Source organism: Gallus gallus, chromosome 9, assembly GCF_016699485.2.
Source record: "Gallus gallus isolate bGalGal1 chromosome 9, bGalGal1.mat.broiler.GRCg7b, whole genome shotgun sequence".
NCBI lineage: Eukaryota > Metazoa > Chordata > Aves > Galliformes > Phasianidae > Gallus > Gallus gallus.
Genome location: NC_052540.1, coordinates 3,102,116 through 3,118,150, shown reverse-complemented (window position 1 = coordinate 3,118,150; position 16,035 = coordinate 3,102,116). Strand labels below are relative to the sequence as shown.

The 16,035-nt window shown below is 51.5% G+C and overlaps 1 protein-coding gene and 1 long non-coding RNA gene across 6 annotated transcripts in view; both read right to left on the bottom strand.

Moving 5' to 3' along the window:
- The window catches only part of VPS8 (VPS8 subunit of CORVET complex), a 71,394-nt gene extending 69,466 nt beyond the window's left edge, over positions 1-1,928 (bottom strand). For both annotated transcript variants that reach the window (XM_015277164.4, XM_426694.8), the window contains exons 1-2: positions 1,651-1,928; positions 323-380 (exon numbers count right to left, since the gene is read on the bottom strand). The gene's annotated coding sequence lies outside the window, so the exon portion shown is untranslated. The remainder of the gene's footprint in view (positions 1-322; positions 381-1,650) is intronic.
- A 10,715-nt stretch (positions 1,929-12,643) lies between these two features.
- On the bottom strand, positions 12,644-15,964 carry LOC121111488. Of its 4 annotated transcripts, XR_006930903.1 has the most exons (4): positions 15,933-15,964; positions 15,379-15,533; positions 13,102-13,450; positions 12,644-12,736 (listed from the first exon to the last, which is right to left on the bottom strand). It is a non-coding gene; the product is annotated as an uncharacterized LOC121111488 (long non-coding RNA). The 4 variants fall into 4 exon arrangements; XR_005862202.2 differs by having other exon boundaries at positions 12,647-13,450; positions 15,379-15,569; XR_005862204.2 differs by having other exon boundaries at positions 12,647-13,450.
- Positions 15,965-16,035: the final 71 nt, after the last annotated feature.

Sequence of the window (16,035 nt, the reverse complement as noted above, 5' to 3'; positions counted from 1 at the left end):
GATTTTCCAGGTGACCTTCCCCCTTGGGAGCCAGGGCTGCTCCTTGCACTGGGACCGCCCTGCCCCATGCCTGTGGCTACAAGGGGGACTCGAGGCTCCTGCACCAGTGCTGCTGGAGTTCCATGACAACTGTCCCACATAAGTTGGTAGCCTCCAGCTAGTACAGCCTCTTCTAATATAGTATTATATTCCTTACTTCCACTCAGGGCAAGAGAAACAGGGTTTGTCCAAACATTGGTCCTGCAAGGAATCAACTTCTGCTGGTATTAAAGCGCTTGTAACACAGAACAAACCAACACTTGCCTGTTGACCAAGCCCTTACCAATGAGGCCTTCAAGACACAGCATTTCCTCCCAATGCTCCTGGCTATTGATGTTCATCTGTGTGAAAACATAGAACCAGTCAGAGCAACAGTAAGTCATCAGGTAGTTGTAAACATAGACATCACTGTGTGCTTACCTGTATGACAGGCACATCTGTTTTCAGCATGTGACCCCCCACCTAATTTATCAGAGCACATTTGCAGAATTAAGAAATGCAATTATTCCAGGTATCAGCAGTGCTAGGACACCCTCAGAGCATTCCACAGCACGTTAATGAGTTCAACTCATTTATGATGATTGTAATTTGCAACAGTGAGTTCAACTGATGGACTCAGGAAGCAATGCCAGCACTGTTCAAAGTGCTTTGCTAACATGGATGCCCAGCAGCAGCCAGGATATGGCTCTTCTCTGATACACCCAGAGCGTCTCCATGCCAACACGCTGTGCCATACACAAGGCTCAGGTCACACAGTCACACCTGTGCAGACCTAAACTAGGATCTCCCAAGCTGGATGTGTAGCTAGTTGCCAAAAGTGCAAAGTCTCATTGCAGAATTTTGCCAACACAAAGGAATTCAGTGCAACAAGCAGCAGCAGAAATAACTCCCAGCTTAAACTCATCACCTTTCTCTTCTTATATATTCACAGTCTGACCCCATGTTCTCCAGTTTTTACAGTGACTTATGGAGTTCTTAACCTCCTTCTCTAGTGAACACCAAACTCCATGCAAAATCTCAAGATGCTCATGACCTCTTTTGGCTTTTTCGATGGCTTTGCATAGTAATCTGCTCTTGGAAACTTCCTCTCCCCTATACAGCTATAGAGAATCATTAGGGCACTCACAGGGTTTAAATAGGGAAACGTTACTCTGTGCATCGATGTGAAATAGGCTTTTCAGCCTTGCAATTTTTCCTGGTACCTCCCAACTTTTTCCAGCTTTGCAGCAATCTCTGAACATGCAAACTGGTCAGAAATAGCCGGTGAGCCTCAGACCACCAGGACCAGCTCCCTTTCTGGAAGTTCTCTGAGCAGTTGTCCTGCAAAACACCCATGCGTTTTGTTCCTTGAAAGCACCCGAAGCGCAGAGCAGAGCAGCAGGTAACAGCACTGCAGTGCAAACTGCACCCCTGGCACTGATCTTGGGGGTATTCGCCCTGCTGCAGCTCTCCTATGCTTCCCACCTGCCTTCAGGAATGCTTTTCTACCACGAGAAGCTCGCAGCAGGGTTCTGACAGCAGATACCCGAAGACCAAACTTCATTCTTTCAATTCTCCGTGAATTTAGAAGTTGTTCTGAGAGACCGTCCGGCACGGCGGGCTCCCACTGACCTGAAGGACCGCCTCCTTTCTCTTCGCAGCCATTCTTCCACAGCAACAGCAGGTCGCTGCGCAGCGCCCAGTCGGCGTCTTCTAATTACGTGACTCCAACCGCTGCCAGCCTGCACCACACGGAGCCTTTTACCTGTCGCTGCTCATCTATCTGGGACCCGGCAGGAGCAGGGCTGGAGCCGACGTGCTGCTGCAGCACCCGAGTCAAAACGCCTGTGGAAGGAGCAGACTGGGCCCGGGTACGCGTGCGGCGGCGGGCTTCTCCACAACGCTGCTATGGCAGCACTGGGCGGAGCAGCAGCCCGGCCCTCCACGCTGCCCTTCTCCAGCCCCGCTGCCATGGGAAGCTGGGCTCCCTGTGCTGTGAGCCCCTCTGCCTGGCCAACCCACCCAGCTCTGCCTTCTGCCCATTGCTGGGAATCCCCCGCCTGCATCGCCAGGGTGGGTGAGCACTGCACCGCAGGGTGCCTCAATGGCTGTCTTTGTAAACATAAGCCTCTGGTAAAATCCCGATGATTATGACCACAACTGAACTGTTACATTCTTATACCTAACAGGTGCCTACATGTCAGAATTACTCATTGCATTCAAAAACTTACTTTCTAGACTTCAATAACATAACCTCATGCACCTCAGTGATTCCTCTGCCTGCTATTATCCCTGCCTCACAGGAGACCTACAGAGGCAGGGCCTCTACTACCTGGCTAAAAGCTGTAAAAGTTTGGGGGTTTTTGTGGTATGAGATGCTTACCTTAAGAACACATGACTCCTCTGAGCACATCACATAGCTTCCTGCTACCAAGCTGCCCATCAGTGCTAGGAACAACTGGCAAATGGTCTCATTTGACTTCAAGAGAGTACCCCAACCAAGCTAGTAGTGTTGAGGTTCAGCCAGGCATAGACATTTTCTCCCCCAAAACCATGTTTCTCCTGAAAATAACATTTTCTCCCTGAAAATACCACTTTTTCCATCGTAATGTGACATTTTCAGCCCAAAATACCACTTTTCTTCTTGAAAATTTGACATCTCCCCCAAAACACCATTTTCCCCCTTATATGCCATTTTCACCCCCCAAAATACCACTTTTCTTTCAAAATACAACATATTCTGCCCCAAAACCTCATTTCAATTAAAAATAAGACATTTCCTCCCTGAAAAATACCACATTTTCACCAAAATGACATCTTTTCCCTAAAATACCACTTTTCTTCCCAAAATATGGCATTTTCTCCCCCAAAACACCACTTTTCTCCTGAAAAATCTGACATTTCCTCCTCCAAAATATCATATTTCTCCTAAAAATATGACAATTTCTCCTTGAAAACACCATTTTGCTTCCCAAAATCTGATGTTTTGTCCTGAAAATGCCACATTCCTCCCCCAAAATTGACATTTTTCTCACCAGAAATGCCACTTTTTTCCTCAAGAGCATGACATTCTCTCAAAATACCACATTTAACCGAAAATATGACATTTTCTGCCTCAAAAATACAAGTTTTCTTCCAAAAAAATCTGATCTTTCCTCCCAAAAACTATTGAAATATGACATTTTCTACCATAAATATCAATTTGTCACCAAAATGACATTTATGACATTTAATATGACTGAAAAAAGGTCTCCTCTCCCCCAAAATACCACATTTCTCCTTAAAATATGACATCTGCTCCCCAAAAACACCACTTCTACTCCCAAACTATGACATTTTCTACCTCCAAATATCACTTTTCTGAACAAATCTGAATTTTCCTCCCAAAAATACAAATTTTCTTCCAAAAATCTGATATTTTCTCAGAAAATACCACTTTTATTCCCAAAATATGACATTTGCTCCCACAAAATACCACTTTTCTCCCCCAAATAAGATATTTGCTCCCCAGAGTACCACTTTCCTCCCACTGCATACCACTTCCAGCACTTGAAGGGAGCATATAAACTGGAGGGGGAACAGTTGTTTACCAGGGTGGATAGCAGTAGGACAAGGGGGAAAGGTTTTCAACTGAGACAGGGGAGGTTTAGGTTAGATAGTAGGAAGAAGTTTTTTTTTTACACAGGGGGTGGTGACACACTGAACAGGTTGCCCAAGGAGGCTGTGGATGCCCCATCCCTGGAGGCATTCAAGGCCAGGCTGGATGTGGCTCTGGGCAGCCTGGTCTGCTGGTTGGAGACCCTGCACATAGCAGGGGGTTGGAACTGGATGAGTATTGTGGTCCTTTTCAATCCAGGCCATTCTGTCATTCTATGATATGATTCTAGGATTCTCTCCAAAAATAAGACATGTTCTTCACAAAAAAACCAACCACAAATGTTTTCCTCCAAGAAATATGGCATTTTCAACAACAGAATGCCATTTTTCTCCCCAGCATATGACTTCTTCTCCCAGAAAATACCTCTTCTCTCCCCAAAAATATGAGTTTTCTCTCAGAATATACAACTTTCCTACACGAAATAGGACATTTTCTCCCGCAAAATACTGCTGAAACATGGACTCAGATATGAACGATCCAAAACATTTATTACAGGTTCTAACATCCCTTATAAACATTCACAAGTTTTCTCTTTTAACTTTCCCACCCACGTTTAGATGCCAACAAAACATTCCACAAACACTCCTTCACTGTGCACATAGGCACTCATCCAGTCAGAGCCATCAGTCGTTCCTGGCCACGCACCCTTCCTCCAACCAGGGTAATTACCACACGGCCATCACACAGCTTACTTGACTTGCTTTTTTCTTCTTTCTAGAGACGTCCTTGGTTCTCAGTATAGCTTTCTCATGCTGTTTACCTTGCTCCCCAGCTGCTGCTCTGAATAGTCTTTCTGTATTCCCACAGGATCAGGCCCAGTCAACATGGGTTCATGAAATGTAGTTCCTGCTTAACAAACCTGATGCCACCTTATGACAAAGTGACCCACTTAGTGGATGAGGGTAAGGCTGTTGATGTGGTTTGCCTGGACTTCAGTAAAGCCTTTGACCCCCACAGCATCCTTGTGGAGAAGCTGGCAGCCCACAGTTTGGATAGGAATACACTCTGCTGGGTGAAACACTGGCTGGATGGCCAGGCCCAAAGAGTTGTGGTCAATGGAGTTAAATCCAGGTGGTGGCCGGTCATGAGTGGTGTCCCCCAGAGCTCAGTACTGGGGCCACTACTATTTAACACCTTTATCAGTGATCTTGTTGAGGGGATTGAGCGCACTCTCAGTAAGTTTGCAGAGAGCACCAAGTTGGGAGGGAGCATTGATCTGCCAGAGGGGAGAAAGGCACTACAGAGGGACCTGAATAGACAGGGTTGATGGGCCAAGGCAAACTGTATGAGTTTCAGTAGGGTGTATGGCAAACAGGTATTAGACCAGAGAGATTACTGCATTACAAAGGAAAAATGAAATAAAGAGCTTACCCACATCCTGGGCTTACAGAAGGGCTCCAAAAGAAGCAATCTCCAGATAGAAATCCTTCCTCCCTGGGAGTCAGCCCTTAAATGGGGTCTGGGAGAGGTGCAGCCTCTCCCCTTCTGGTCACTCAGGTGAAATTGCATTCACCTGTGCCCCTGCAGCTGACTCAGCGCTCGCCTCAGGTGGTCAATCAGAGGTTCAGGCCATGATTCAACAGTTCCCATACAGTAAGGTCAAGTGTCAGGTCCTGCGTTTTGGTCACAGCAACCCCAGGCAACCCTACAGACTTGGGGAGGAGTGGCTGGAAAGCTGCCTGATGGAGAGGGACCTTGGTGTACTGATGGGCAGTCGGCTGAATATGAGCCAGCAGTGTGCCCAGGTGGCCAAGAAGGCCAGTGTCATCCTGGCTTGGATCAGGAGTGGTGTGGTGAGCAGGACAAGGGAAGTCATCCTGCTCCATGTACGTGGCATTGGTGAGGCCTCACCTCGAGTACTGTGTTCAGTTTTGGGCATCTCAGTCCAGAAAGAACATGGAGGTGCTGGAGCAGGTCCAGAGAAGGGCAACAAGGCTTGTGAAGGGCTTGGAGAATGTGTCCTATGAGGAGAGACTGAAGGAACTGGGGCTGTTTATTCTGGGGAGGAGGAGGCTGAGGGCAGACCTTATTGCTCTCTGCCAATATCTGAAAGGTGGTTGCATTGAGAGTGGGGTTGTTTACTTCTCACTGGTGACAGGACAAGGGGAAATGGCCTTAAGTTGCACCAGGGTAAGTTTAGGTTGGACGTCAGGAAACACTTCTTTACAGAAAGGGTTGTTAAGCACTGGAATAGGCTCCTCAGGGAGGTGGTTGAGTCACCATCCCTGGATGGTTTAAACAGTTTAAAAACTGTTTGGATGTGGTGCTCAGGGACATGATTTAGCAGAGGGTTATTAGGGTAGTTCGGTTAGGTTGTGGTTGGACTCAATGATCTTTAGGTCTTTTCCAAGCCGAGCAATTCTATGATTGATTAAGTACAAAATGCCATGGGCAGGAAAATCCTGCTCTGAGGCCTCATGCAGGGCATGAAGTCCACGGGGCACTGTGGCTGTGGGTGCTGCACATGCAGCTGTGAGGCTGGATCCTCCCACGGTGGTGGGCTCCTCAGTGGGGACAGGCGCAGGCAGCTCGGCACCATCTTTTTGGCAGCATCCTCCACTCCTGTCATGCTGCCTGATGGTGCCTACACTGCCTTGTCTGTGCTGCTGCCCTGGTGCCGTGGGGCAACAGGCACAGCACTGGGGGGGGGTTGGAGCTGCATGGATGGTGGCTGGCACACCAGCCCCACCACTATCACCCTCTACCTCAGGAGTTGCAGGGCCTGAATGGATTCCAGCAAGTGTCTGCACAGCTAACGGGTAGTGCCTGCTCTCCTGCTGCTGCCAGCCACCACACTGTCCACAGGTGTTTGTGGCCTTTGGTCTCCTGGCATGGCAGCAGCTTCCCCTTCTTAGCTCGTTTGCTGCTGCTGGGCTGCTCATGCCTGGAGGTCGCCCCTTTCTTGGAGGTGTCACTGGCTGGGTGGGTAAGCACAGCACTGGGGCTGAGTTGGGCCTGCATGGAGGGCGGCTGGTGTACTGGCCCCACGGTCATCACTCTCTGTCCCAGCGGATGCAGGGCCTGGATGGATTCCAGCAAGTGTCTGCGCAGCTCACTGACATTGCCCGCTTGCCTGCTGCTGCTGGCTCCTGTGCTAGCTCCAGCTGGCTTTGCTTGTGCAGATGTTTGAAGCCTTTGACCTCTCTGCATGGCAGCAGCTTCCCTTTCTTGACTGGGATGCTGCTAGTAGGCTGCTCGTGCCTGAAGGTCTACCCTTTGTAGGGGGTGCTGGCAGGCACAGGGTGCTTGGCCCACTTCATGCTATCCCTGTGTTTCTTGTCAGCCACTTGACAGAAAACAGAGCCTGGTAGCAGTGGCAGCTGGGTCAGAACCACTCGGGGTTGCCTTCACTGTGCCTCTTTGTTTGGCTGTGTGGTGCAGGGTGAGGGAGGTGTGGGGACAGCCAAAGGGGTTGGCAGGGGACTGAGCTGGGGTCTTGCTGGTGGCTCAACAAGGGGCAGCAGAAACGGCCAACGCTGCATCTCAGGCTGGAGCTCGGGATGGTGGAAGCCTCCAAAAGGGGTCAGTGGGGGTCCCGGTGGCAGCCTGTCCCCTCATGCTGAGCTTCCCTGCTGTAACCGAGGATGTCAGGGAGCTCAATGTTGAAGCAGGGGGGGCAGGGCTGCTGGGGACCGGGGGTCCTCAGGCTCAGCGGCACTGAGCTCTCTGATTGGCTCTTTCTCACTGCTGTCCAGTTCTGTTAGAAGTCAGTCCTGTGGAAGGTCACTGTCCAGCTTTTCCTCTTCTAGCTTTGCAATGTCTTCAGTCCCAAAGCCTTTTCTGATAGCAGGCATTTCCTTGTTCTCCTTGAGCATATTTGGGGCAGATCCCTCTTCTAAGAAAGCAAGAAAATAACCCAAAGGAGTGATGACGGCCTTCCCATGCCCCTCTGAGTGGACATCCACCCAGCAGCTCTGCAGCCCCCGTGCTCACTCTTGTTCAAGCTGAGAAAAACATTGATGTCCACCAAATTCTCTTCCATCTCTGGGGTGGTGGGCACTGTTACAAAAAGCAAGAAAGCCCACCAAAGAAGCTATGCCAACTTTATCATACTCGATCAGTGCAGACATCCATGCACCGGCTCTGCAGCCCCCTAACTCATAGTTGGGCACTAGTATCACCGTGATGCACGTTTGTGAAGCTAAGGTGGACTGGGGGCATCTGGTGGTGAGCATCAGGTACTCCAGCTCCTCTATGAGCACCACGTTGTCCTTGCAGGGCTCCATTGGCAGCTGCCAGCTGCTGGGCAGGGTTCAGGGCATAGGGAGCACCCGTCCTTGGTGTGCAGACACCTTAAAAATTGCTGGTGGGAGGCTGGGGCAGCTGGGGCCCTGTAGTAGACAGGTGTTTCCAGGCTGCAGGGGCTCCTCGTGGAGCACAACCCTGGGCCCCAGCCCCATCAGCTGCTTGGGGCAGCAGCATTGCTGCCACCACAGGGTGTCTCCAGTGCTGGACAGGGGCCCTAGGGGGATTAACAGCTGGGTGCAACCACCCAGGTGGGAGCTGCGCCACTGATTAGAGCTGTCCCCTAGGTGGGAGCTGCACTATGTGCCCCGGGACACCTGGCACCCCAAGCCAGACAGTGTTGGGGCACCAGGTACATTGCAGTGAGGACAGGGAGAGGCTGGAATGGTACTGGCATTGGTCTGCGGATGGACGGCTGCATCCAGGCATTGGCTGTTGGTGGCACAGCTGATCCTGTGAAAGTGGCGTCAGGTGTCTGTGGCACCATCGGCATCGATCTAGGGATTCCCTCTGTGGGGAAACACCAAAAGCGGCGCTGGGGTGAGCTCTGGGGCACTGGGGTGACCGGGAGGACTGGAGTCCCAGGAGCAGGGGGAGCTGGCTGCTTTACCTGCCACGGTGGCTGGAGAGTGGCAGTTAGGAAGGCCCCTTCCACAACAGGAGCTCCATCCCAACAGCGACCTTTGGGATCAATCCCTTTCCCCCAGGCTTGCAATGCTTTAATTTTTTGTACCCAAACATCTTTCCCATCCAATCACTTCCCACCCCAATGATCATTTGCCATTCCAAGGGGCATTTCAGAGCTGGATGTTCTTCCGGCCCTGAGGGAGCTTGGCTGCAGATCAGCCACAACTTTGTCGTGGGGCTGCCCTCTCCCCAAAGGCACTTTCTTCCCAGTGCTGCTGGGATCTGCCCCTGCCCAGGATCCAGCAGAAGGCTGGATTATCTCCTTTGGGCTGGTGGGCAGGGAATACTTTGGGCCAGGATTCCCACCCCACTGTAGGGCACGGGCTGCGTCCTTGCAGGTCTAACAGAGCTCTGCCCCATACTACCAAGGGACCTCTGGGGCAGTGGATGAGTGCCTGAGTCTGGGGAAGGGTTTAGAGGAGCAATGGGGCTGGCACATGCACCCAGCAGCCCACAGCCTGTGGAGCTGTCTCCTGGGTTTGGCTGGGCTGAAGAACTGGGGCATGGAGCCGGGTCCTTCAGGAGAGTTGCAGAGGCCATGGGCTGAGGCTGAGGGAGGTCTGGGAGCCACGTGATGGGAGGAAGAACATGGATCACACTCCCTGGGCATGCAGAGGTCCACTTCGGCTTCCTAGTCTTGTCATGGCAGAGTTGCAGGCCCTCCCTACTGGGTGCTGGAGTGTGAAGGTATGGCAGTGGGGTGCAGATGGGCCCTGGGGCTTCCTGGGGTGAGGCTCTGCCTCAAGAGGAAGGTGTTCTGCCTCCCTGGGATGCAGCCAGCTACAGGAGCGCACTGGAGCTGTGGATACTCTGTGCAGTCCTGGAAGCTGGGTTGGGAGTGAGCCGAGGTGTGAATAATATTAGTTCACAGAGGAAGTACTTTTCCAGGTGAAGTCTCTGAGCATCCTGCTGTCTCCTGGTTCAGCCTGCAAGGTTGGGGTATCAGTGTGATACCAGGAGGGCAGGAGAGCAGAAGGTAATGAGGGCAGAAGGGCAGGAGAGCTGAAGTGGAGGAGAGTAGGAAGGAAAGAAAACAGAAAGGAAAAATCACAGAAGGTCAGGAGAACAGGAGACAAGGAGAGCATAAGACGCAAAGGGCAGGAGCACAGAAGAGCAAAAGAGCAGGTCAGGAGAAGAGGAATGCAAAAAGGGCAGGGAAGCAGAAGAGCAGAAGGGCAGGAGAGACCAGAAAAGAGGGATGGCAGAAGAGCATAAGGTCAGGAGACCAAGGTTGCACTCTTTGTGTTCTTTTCCCCCATGCGTAACAGAGGAGGGCACGTGCTGCATGATAGCGGGAGGTTGCCAAAACAGAAAAAGGAGAGCTTAAGATACAGCAGAAATCACCTGGTAAGGCATTTGTAAAAAGCAAGGAAAACAAGAGTTTCCCAGCAGTTAACTGGGAAGCACAGTGAGCCCTGCACCACAGTGAGCCTTGGCACCTCCCTGGGGACTTCCCAAATTCCTCTGCCCTATCTGCAGTCCTGTTGTCATTCCCTCTGCACAAGTGCTTTGGAGGCAGATCCACGTTTACATGCTGCTGAATGAGCCTCCCTCTTGCTTTCCAGGAATCCTTCTGCCCCACTCCTCCAGGCTACATCCAGAGGATGGAGTATGACCGAGAGCTCCAGGAGGAGAGGGAGGTGTGGGAAAAGGAGCATCAGAGAGTACCAGCAAAGATCCCACTACGGCAGTAAGTGGGGCAGCTCCTGCCATGTCCTGGCTCAGGGGCAGTGAGCCGGCGTTGAGCCAAGGACCCCCACAGATGGGACTGCAGGCATGCAGGCTGGGGCAGAAGGGGTCTGAGAGTAACTCTGTGCCACTCTTGCTGCCACCAAGTGCCGATGGCCCTCCCAACACCATACTAGGGAAGGATAGAACCCAGTGGACAGAGCTGAAGAAGCTTTTTGGAGTATAGAGAACAGTGGAAAAATACCAGGTTAAGCTAGCATGGGTATAAAAGTCTGTAGACAAGGATAATAAATGTTTTTGCTATGCAACTGCAGTGGAGTCCGTGCCACATTGCCACATGGGAGTGGCACCGCGCAGTGCTGCTGGGCCTGGCATGCTGTGTACAGCTCCCCCCAGAGATGCCTGCAGGTCTTGTGAAGGAATACTGAATAAATAGCAACTCATAGTGCACCTGGGTGCTGGCTTTTCATTAGGAACCACTGAGCTGAGTGCTTAAACCCTCCTTGAGCATCTCCCACATTTGCTTGCCAGTGTCGCATCATTGGGGTCCAGGCAGCCTTCCCTGGCTGTGTTCCCACAGCAGAAGGCTGTGTACAGGTCTGTGTAGTGTAACTGCCTGTAGATGCCAGTCCCAGGCTGTACCTGCCGTGTGGGCTCTTGCCAGAGTACCCTGGTGTTTGTCTCCTCCATTTCCTGGACCTCCTCACAGTCCACACATTCACCTTCCTCCTTCAGGGCCCTCATGCTTGCAGTTGTTCCCATGTAAATATCTGTGTGCAGATGCACAAAGCATGGTGAACTCTTCTGTTACAGCCTGAGACAGGCTGACATATGCGAGGACATTGCTGGGTCTGCCTCATATCTTCATTCGCTGCAGGACTTAGGCTCCATTGCTTTTGCTAAGTGCAGGTATTGCCAGCATGCAAAGCCAACTCATTCCTGCTGCACTGAGCCTGTAGCAGGATGCCCCAGGGTTGAGTAGTTGGGTCTCAGGCATCCAGAAGCCCAAATCAAACCTGGGTATCCTACAGCTATGTCTGAAAAACTAGGCGTTCGTTTTTATTTTTGGACTAATTCCCATATGGAAAACCATTCAGTTACTATTCTGCTATCAACTATATTCTAACCTGTTTTTCACAGATGGCTCGTTATTCCTTAAAAATATTAAGATATCAGAAATGTGGGCTGTTGCTGTAGCCTGACAGGAATGGAAAAGCTTACAACACGTACTCCACTTATTTCCTTTGTCCCATATTATCCGTTTGGAACTGGAGAGAGAATCTCAGGCAGGCTTAACACTTTCTTTTGAAGTACTTAGGTTCTGGAGAATTGAACGTTCGGACATAAATGAATTGTTCATGCATGCATACAGGAAAAAAATTACACGTCGATGACATCAAGATTTTGATGATCCCAGTATGTCCACCCAGACCTTCTCAAGGGCACAATGAGGGACAGTACAAAACTCCTAATGACACAGAGACAGGAAAGGATGGTGGCCAAGCCTGGCACAGCATGTAATTGCTAGTTTAGGAAGAAAGTCATAGACAGGTGAGCACAGTAGCAGTTCTGTGCTCAGTGTTTCTCACCGGTGGGAAGCATAGCAATGTCTCAGGCTGGTTTGCTCGGGGCACTGCAGCCCACTGCTTTTCCTGCATGGGAAGTAGAGGCAAATGGGAGCCCATTGGCCAGCAGTGCCCTCCCAGCAATGGGGCTCAGGCTAGAAGAGACCAAGTCAAGCTCCATGGTGAGCAGTGCAGGCCAAGACTGTGTGCAGCATGCAGAGAAGCCCCTCAGTGCCCCCCACACAGCACAGCCCATCCCCTGCCCTTTGGCATCTGTGGACAACTTCCCCTCCCCAGGCCATGGGCAGGAGCATGAAAGCAAAGTGCTGTGGGAGCAGAAGGAGTCCCTCACCAGAAGGAAAGGAAGAGACAAAGAAGAGAGGGGATTAACTTATTTGGGGGGCTCGCCAAGGACTCCCTCTCTATAGCACTGTATTTATCAACCAATCATGACATCATCATGTCTGCATGGAGCATGTACCAGTGCTGCTCCCAGCTGGCCCTGCAGAGCAGGGAGCCTGACTTTGTCTTGTTCCCTCACTTTCAGCTCCATGCTTCGCTCTGGATGGCTCCTCCCAGCAGGCATCTGCATACTGCAAACAGCACGGGGACCTTGTTGGAGAACAGCAGGAGCAGGAAGAAGAGAAAGCCAAGAGTTGGGTTCCTCTGCCATGCCACAACACACCCGGACAGAGCTCGGTGTGCCCGGGCCCAGGCAAGGGCTCCTCGCAGACAAATGGGAGCTCAGGGCATCATGCTGTCAGTTCCCAAAGAAACTCACAGCCCTTGCCGAAGTCCTCCTTTCTGCCACCAGACTACAGCCTCATCTGGATGGAAGGAAAATGGATGTAGGAGAGCAGGTGCTCACAAGCCTCTGGAAGCACAAAACAAGAAAGCTTTTCACAGCTGCATCTCTGAGACACTTCCCACAAGACAGCCATGCCAGCTGCGCATGGACTTGCTGTTGCTGTCTAGCCTGGCTCCCCATCCTCATGGCCAGGCTTCCTAGGAGCATCGCAGCCCTCTCCACTACCACCTGTTCCCAGCCCTCCCTTTCACATGGCCCTGCTGATCCCTCAGCAGTTCCTGAACCCACTGCTTCTTCGGTGCTTATTTGAGAAGGGGTGACATGGGACACATCAGTCCCTTTGCAGGATCTCTGGCACTGGGAATATGAATTCAGAGCTGCAGTAACATGCTCCCACTTCTCTACATCACATCTATATGGTAGTACGGTACCTCGCTGTGCAGCCGTTTCAGCCAAGCGATATTCTGGCATCTCGTGGTTGGGCAGGAAACTGCCAATAAAAAAGCCACAGTGGTTACAGGAGGGGGCAAAGAGCACAGGGCTGCCCAGGGCCTTGTGGAGCTCGCCTCCTGAGGTCTGGTTTTCTGGGATCAGCCAGACAGGCCAAGCCACAGGCACCATGGAAAAGCTGCCCTGGGCTCCCACTTCTTCCCAGAGCATCCGAAGGTGTGCTGCTGGGCTGGGCCTTTGGTGCGACCAAAGGGGCTGCACAGGAGGTCTCCTGAACCTCTGTACATTAAGTCCAGCCCAGGGTCCGGCCAGACAGGCCAAGGCTTTGACCTGAGAGCCAGAGAATGAGAGGGAACCCTGAAACTGTGCCAAACTCAAATGGAGGAAAGCATCCAAATCTGCTTAACACAGAGCTCCTGCATTCCTCCTCTGCTCCTCAGCAAACAGCCCCAGCACTATCGCACTGCCTGCCTTTGCCATCACCTCCTCACTGCAGAGCAGCTGCAGTGAGAACAGCCCTGGCGAGAACTCAGCCCCACCTCTTGGGGGAAGTGAGAAAGAAGGAAACGCATAGACAGTGGAAGGAGGTGTGCTGAATTAGGGTGTCCTCAAGGTGTTTGTAATAACTGTGTTGGCGGTTTTTTAATTTTAAATATCTTTTTATAAACCTAGATGATACCAAAATGACCTTTAGCAGTTTATGGTGAGGTCCGGTTATCTTCGAATCCATAGCACTGGCAATTGAATTGGTGGAACATCTGCCAGCCCACACGAAAACCTGGGTATGTGCAGTTGATAATGTATATGTGATAACACGTTTTCTACAAGTGCCTACACCATTCTCCTTTTACAGAACTATACTGCATTTTGACATCAATGCCACAGCCTTAAATTTATGTGACATGGGAACTGTATCCGAATATTTAACCTCAGAGACTTAGGCTTTTCGAGTAGCAGATGTCTCATAGGTGGAAACGTGCTTTAGTTTTGTTAACTGTACTGAATCAAAGGTGAATATGAAGAAAAGAAAACTGTCGTGTAATGATACAATGTATATAACCCAAGCTAAGGCATATTTAATTCTACCACTGGGGTTCTTTTTGTTTTGTGGAACCACTGCCTACACTTAGGTGACTGCAAATTCCACAGGTGGCCCCTGTGCAATTAGTAGAATTATCATTCAGTTCTGATTTGAACACTGTCCCTTACGTAGCTGCAAAGGTCTCCAAGACCTTTCTATCTTGGTGATAGCTTATTTTCTCATGGGGAATCAATGGGGAATGCTCAGCTGGCACAAGAGCAGCAGAGGATCTTTCGTTACCTTATCAGGTGGGCAGGAGCACAGTGAAAGAGTGTGGAATAATTACTGGAGATGACTTAGTGAAATGTCCACCTCCTGAGAGAATGACGGAATTGTATGGATTGGATTGGACATCTAGAGATCTTCAGGTCCCTGATAAAGTAGGTTCCCTACAGCAGGCTGCACCAGCAGGCATCCATGCAGGTCCTGAATACCTCCAGAGAAGGAAATTCCGCCACCTCTCTGGGCAGCCTGTTCCATTCCTCATCACCCTCAGGGCACAGGAGTTTTTACCTCATGTTCATACAGAACTGCCTGTGTTTCAGAAGGTGAAGCCCCCAGGGGGAATGCACTGGATAGTCTGTTCCATGATAGTTCCCTAAGCAACGTGACCTGCGACCTTAGCTGTCAGCAAACACCAGGGGAGTCTGGTATGCTGACTTTGAGAAAACATGGAGTGTGGAGCAGGGTGGAATCTCATGGCCAAATTCCATGATCATCCTGCAGGGATGAGGACCCGATGAAACTATCTAATTGTTCTGAGCCAGCCCTGAGGCACTAGTTTTCAGCCTTTCTGCCTCAATAATGCTGAGTAAACTTTACAAAATGTAGCCATAAACAATAAGGAGAGTTGGCTGGGGATGGGGCAGCCACTGTTTTGGGGACTGGGTGGGCACTGGTTGGTAGGAGGCGAGCGATTGCTTGTGCATCACTTGTTTTGTAAACATGGATTATATTATTAACAACACTATTATTATTTCCCTTTTTTCTTCTTTCTCTTAGTTTTTATCTCAATACACGAGTTCCCCTTTGTGTTGTTTTTCTTATTCTCTCCCCCACCTTCCTCACCCAGCCTGGGCTCAGGCCAGGGACTCCCCCATGCCCTCCAGCAGCTGCGCGGCCCCCCTGCATTCGTGCCCCAGTACCTCCCTCTCTACCCCACAGCCGCCTCTCCCACCCCCAGCACGAGGGGCACCCCCAGTAGCAGCGCTCAGGCCTCATCCTGCCTCCTCCTCAGTCTCCGACGGTTTCTGGGGCACCTTCAGCCCCGGTAGGTGATCCTGGCCGTGCCCTTCTGCCGGCTCCGGGTCACTCCGAGGCCTCACCCAGCACCTGTTGGGGAAACAGGGGCGCCCGCAGCCTGGATATCTAAAGGGGGAGGATGGGGCCGTGAGGGAAAGGCCCCTTCAGGCATGGGGACCCCTGGCCACGTACCACTCTCAGCCCCTTCCCCCGAGTCTCACAGGGACACTGAGTCTCATAGGGACACCCTACACAACAGAGGCCCGTGCCCCCCCCGCCCCCCAAGACCCCCATTCACAGCTCCAGGGGGCTCCCAAACAACCCCATGAGGACGCCCCACGTCCTCTCACAATGCCCCGGTCCAGCCCCATCAGACCCTCCATGTCTCTACGACACCACCTAGCGCCGCAAGGTCCCACGTTTCCCCATCCCAAGCCCAGGCCGCCCCAGTCTCCCGCTTCCCCCCCCCTCACAACGTCACGCTCATACCATTCCCAACGCGCGTCGCATCCGATGACGTCACGCAACCATAGAGCCGTCTCCGGAACTAGCGAACCAAGCACCTCCCGACGGTCTGAGCATGCGCACAGCT